Genomic DNA, 6,000 nt, shown 5'->3' with positions numbered 1-6,000 from the left:
TTTGTGGAATTAAATTTTAGCTTCAATCGTAGGTCTACATGTAACTCAATTGGAGATATCCAAAGTAGATCCAATTCTGGCTAACTCGTTTGCCTGTTTATTGCCATAGTAATCTCTATGCGCAGCGACCCAATCTAAAGTAAGGAGGTAGACGATCTAGCCTGACTAAGGAAGATGAAGTTGTACAGGCAATCAATGAGATAAGTGTGGCCTAAAAATTTCAACAATCTTTCGGAAGACGGTTAGTGCTACCTATCCCAAGTTCGTCACATAATACACCAGAACCAACACCACAGCTCATTTTAGAAGCGTCTCTATATATCCTGATCTCAAATGCATGTACGATGTTACCCCTACACCACTCACTCTTGGAGGGAACGAAGACTACGAACATCTTATTTAAAGTCTGATATTTTTAAGTATTTGATTTCCAACCGGGGAAGTATGAAGCTTGAAATCTTTGTATTTGTTGTGAAAAGTACAGCTTCTGTTTTGCTTGATTTTACCCCAAGACCCCTTTTCGTGACCTAAAACAGTGGATATAATATCACTGATCAGATCCAGAAACAATCATGCACAAGTATCACTTTATTGTATGCATAAGCAACAACTTTTATCCATTTTTTGTCTAGTTCAATGAGAATCGAGTAAATAACAATAAGTTAAAGTAGTGTGGAGATTACTACGCCCTGATGTGAGGCTAGTCCAACTTTCTCTGACCCTGTTCCTATATAGAAACTCCAATTGCTTCATTCCTAAGAGTAATTTAAGGATCTCCAAAAAGAAAGAAAGTTTTGTAACAATTTAAACTAAAATGCCAGGAATTGTATCAATTGATCTAACAACATAAATTTTCCTTTACAAAAAACTGATTAATATATAAAAGAAATTAACTCATTCTTATAGCAATTTTGTAACTAATTACTTTTTCATCAAATATTGAACAAAAAACAAGTTTTAAATTTCATTAACTCCCATTGTCCCCTTGTATTTATAATTATTTGTATACTTGTTGCACAAAAAACATGACATCATGTTTACACAATAAAGTTATTCAAAAGCTCAAAATATTTTCAACTTAAATTGAAATTTCAAAAACAAAACTGCATTTTATTGCTCCCTTTAATAGTACTGCATATATAACAACATACCTACTTCCCTTTTTTTTATGGGGCCAGCAAAATGAAAACAACCAGCACCATTTATAAAATATAAACCAACCATTCACTGGCAGTTCTTTCATGTAAAACAACACAAGCTCACGCACTCACTCACTCCCTGGCTTAAATACCCGCCACCAAAAAGGTAAAAAAGTAATCGATTTTTCATTTTTGGGATTTTCAATTATTACAGCAAAAATTGCTGTTATTTCAAGTGGTGGTGCTGCTGAAAGAAGAAAAAATAAATAAATAAAAATTTGTCAATAAAAATTAATTGCAATTTTATTGCAACGAACTACCACAACAGAATACAAAGTACTTTTTTTCAACCTCAACAAAACATCAATGACTTTTGTTGCAAGTATTCTTCTTTGTTTTTTATTTCAAAACTAAATTTACTGTTGTTGCTAGTGTTGGTGGCTTATTTTAGCTGTTTGTCTTAACAATCACCAATAAAACTTAACAATTGTTATGATTTAACACGCGGTTAAGTTAAACAAAAATGTCCCGCTAAAAAAACAGCATCCAACCAGAAAAAAATATCTTACTGACCCAAATTTCATAAGTGTGTGCCAAAGTATAGTAACTAACTGGCCATACGGCTCTTAAAGTGAGAGAAGTCTACAGCCAAAGAAGATCCCATGTTGTACAAAATTAATTCACTTTCCTTTAAGGAAAACATTTAAAAGATTTAACAACATCTTTAAAGCAAAGAAGAACCAAAAAAACAGCAATCTGGTTTATATTAAAAATATATATTTTTAGTTTTTGGTGGGTCATTGTCTTTGTAACTTTTTGTTTTCATTTGGGAATGGTTTCAACGAAACTTAAATTAACAACACGTGCGTTCATAAAACTTACATCAACTACAACAATTTGTAATACAGCAAAAATTTTGCAGGTTGTAAACGAAAATCAAAGAATCATTTATTTTGTGTTCGCTTTTCAGTGCAAAACTAGTGCAGCGGATTTAGTTAAACGATATTAAATGATTTTCAGTGCCATATTAATTGAGTCAGGAGTTTTAAAATGGAGAGGGCAGGAATGACTTTTTGAAGCTGTACTTTTGAGTTTCTTAAAAGACTCTGGAGTCTTTAACAAAAGACTCTGGAGTCTTTAACAAAAGACTCTGGAGTCTTTAACAAAAGACTCTGGAGTCTTTAACAAAAGACTCTGGAGTCTTTAACAAAAGACTCTGGAGTCTTTAACAAAAGACTCTGGAGTCTTTAACAAAAGACTCTGGAGTCTTTAACAAAAGACTCTGGAGTCTTATACTAAAAACTCTGGAGTCTTATACTAAAGACTCTGGAGTCTTATACTAAAGACTCTGGAGTCTTATACTAAAGACTCTGGAGTCTTATACTAAAGACTCTGGAGTCTTATACTAAAGACTCTGGAGTCTTATACTAAAGACTCTGGAGTCTTATACTAAAGACTCTGGAGTCTTATACTAAAGACTCTGGAGTCTTATACTAAAGACTCTGGAGTCTTATACTAAAGACTCTGGAGTCTTATACTAAAGACTCTGGAGTCTTATACTAAAGACTCTGGAGTCTTATACTAAAGACTCTGGAGTCTTATACTAAAGACTCTGGAGTCTTATACTAAAGACTCTGGAGTCTTATACTAAAGACTCTGGAGTCTTATACTAAAGACTCTGGAGTCTTATACTAAAGACTCTGGAGTCTTATACTAAAGACTCTGGAGTCTTATACTAAAGACTCTGGAGTCTTATACTAAAGACTCTGGAGTCTTATACTAAAGACTCTGGAGTCTTATACTAAAGACTCTGGAGTCTTATACTAAAGACTCTGGAGTCTTATACTAAAGACTCTGGAGTCTTATACTAAAGACTCTGGAGTCTTATACTAAAGTATCTGGAGTCTTATACTAAAGTCTCTGGAGTCTTATACTAAAGTCTCTGGAGTCTTATACTAAAGACTCTGGAGTCTTATACTAAAGACTCTGGAGTCTTATACTAAAGACTCTGGAGTCTTATACTAAAGACTCTGGAGTCTTATACTTAAGACTCTGGAGTCTTATACTAAGGACCCTGGAGTCTTATACTAAGGACCCTGGAGTCTTATACTAAAGACCCTGGAGTCGTATACTAAAGACTCTGGAGTCTTATACTAAAGACTCTGGAGTCTTATACTAAAGACTCTGGAGTCTTATACTAAAGACTCTGGAGTCTTATACTAAAGACTCTGGAGTCTTATACTAAAGACTCTGGAGTCTTATACTAAAGACTCTGGAGTCTTATACTAAAGACTCTGGAGTCTTATACTAAAGACTCTGGAGTCTTATACTAAAGACTCTGGAGTCTTATACTAAAGACTCTGGAGTCTTATACTAAAGACTCTGGAGTCTTATACTAAAGACTCTGGAGTCTTATACTAAAGACTCTGGAGTCTTATACTAAAGACTCTGGAGTCTTATACTAAAGACTCTTGAGTGTTATACTAAAGACTCTGGCGTCTTATACTAAAGACCCTGGAGTCTTATACTAAAGACCTTGGAGTCTTATACTAAAGGCTCTGGAGTCTTATACTAAAGGCTCTGGAGTCTTATGCTAAAGACTCTGGAGTCTTATGCTAAAGACTCTGGAGTCTTATGCTAAAGACTCTGGAGTCTTATGCTAAAGACTCTGGAGTCTTATGCTAAAGACTCTGGAGTCTTATGCTAAAGACTCTGGAGTCTTATACTAAAGACTCTGGAGTCTTATACTAAAGACTCTGGAGTCTTATACTAAAGACTCTGGAGTCTTATACTAAAGACTCTGGGAGTCTTATAATAAAGACTCTGGGAGTCTTATAATAAAGACTCTGGGAATCTTATAATAAAGACTCTGGGAGTCTTATAATAAATACTCCAGAGTCTTATAATAAAGACTCCAGAGTCTTATACTAAGGACTCTGGAGTCTTATACTAAAGATTCTAGAGTCTTATACTAAAGATTCTAGAGTCTTATACTAAATACTATGGACTCTTACACTAAAGACTCTGGAGTCATATACTAAAGTCTCTGGAGTCTTATAATAAATACTCTGGAAATCTTACATTCCCCTTATGTTATTTAAATGCCTTAAGTAGGGTTCTTGGTCACATGTGTGTTTTTAATTTCCAAACTCTTGAACATAATTTTATAAATCATCATGTAAGAAATATTTTTCTTTACAACATTGTTGTTTTATGTTGATATTTTTTTTGGGCTAAAGTGGTTGTGCATCTTTTATCCTTAAACTAATTTATATAATTAAGTGCCAAAGTCTTTAACCCTAAAGGTATTTTGTTTTAATTTGCTTGAAGTTGTACACGGTATTGTTGCCTCTTAAAATTAATAATATAATTCACTTTTTGTTTTAAGTTTTAACCAGTCAGCCACTATAATGCCTCTACTGAAAAAATCATTAATTATTTAGAAATGAAAAGGAAAATACTATTAAAAAATAAAAAATAAAAAATTAAACTCTTAACTAGAGTTAAAGAAAAAAAAATCGTTTTAAACTCCTTATTTTTGTTTCATTATATTAAAGTAGTTAGCGAGTGTTTTGTTAAAAAATGTTTGTTTTTTTGGTAGGTCTGTTGAACGGTATCGATATGATTTATATATTGGGTTGTTACTTTAAAAGGCATATTAAGCCTTGTTTCACATTTAATTTAATGGTGGTGGGAGGGCGGTGGCCGTTATTGTTCATTTTACCACACAGCACCAGCACCAGCATCAGCCTCATACATTTCTCATCTCTCGTAAACGGCTTAAAACATTTAGTTTTATTTTTTGCTGCCATATTTTCCAAAATATATATTGTTTATGTTTCTTTCTGGCGTGGTATAGGTATTGGAGAAATTTTTGTTATTTTTGCTGCTGCTCTACAAGTATGAAAGTTTTGGTTTTTGTGGCTGTTTATAGAGTTCCATAAATCATCAGGAATTGGAGTATGTACTCTTGGTATGCAGGAGTGTAGACACTTGAAAATATTAATTACCAGGGGTTTTAACCTTAAAACAGAGACTTTTTTTTGCAAAAAGATCGTTTTGTTAGTAGGGTATATGGCAACAAAACAAAAAAGCGTGAAAAAGTTCATTTATTTTCAAAATGATTTTAAGCTTGTGTTGCAAGTCTTTTGTTTGAACTAAAAATTAAGTGAGAAAATTGTAGCAGTAGGTTTTTTTTCTTTTTTAAAGAGAAAAAAGTAATTTGCGATGAAAGAAACTTATTTTAAAATGTGACCCTTTTATAGATCACATTCATTGTATGAGACTTTTGTTTGAATTGAGATAAGTTGGAGAAAAAAAATAAAAGTTTTAGAATAAGGCAAAATAACCTTCCATACACGTAAAAGTCTTAAGAATCTTTAGTAAAATACTCCAGTGGCTTTAGAAAAAGACTTCAAAGTCTTTAGTATAAGACTCCAGAGTCTTTAGTATAAGACTCCAGAGTCTTTAGTATAAGACTCCAGAGTCTTTAGTATAAGACTCCAGAGTCTTTAGTATAAGACTCCAGAGTCTTTAGTATAAGACTCCAGAGTCTTTAGTATAAGACTCCAGAGTCTTTAGTATAAGACTCCAGAGTCTTTAGTATAAGACTCCAGAGTCTTTAGTGTAAGACTCCAGAGTCTTTAGTATAAGACTCCAGAGTCTTTAGTATAAGACTCCAGAATCTTTAGTATAAGACTCCAGAGTCTTTAGTATAAGACTCCAGAGTCTTTAGTATAAGACTCCAGAGTCTTTAGTATAAGACTCCAGAGTCTTTAGTATAAGACTCCAGAGTCTTTAGTATAAGACTCCAGAGTCTTTAGTATAAGACTCCAGAGTCTTTAGTATAAGACTCCAGAGT

Source organism: Calliphora vicina, chromosome 3, assembly GCF_958450345.1.
Source record: "Calliphora vicina chromosome 3, idCalVici1.1, whole genome shotgun sequence".
Lineage (NCBI taxonomy): Eukaryota > Metazoa > Arthropoda > Insecta > Diptera > Calliphoridae > Calliphora > Calliphora vicina.
Note: the sequence above shows the minus strand (reverse complement) of the source record.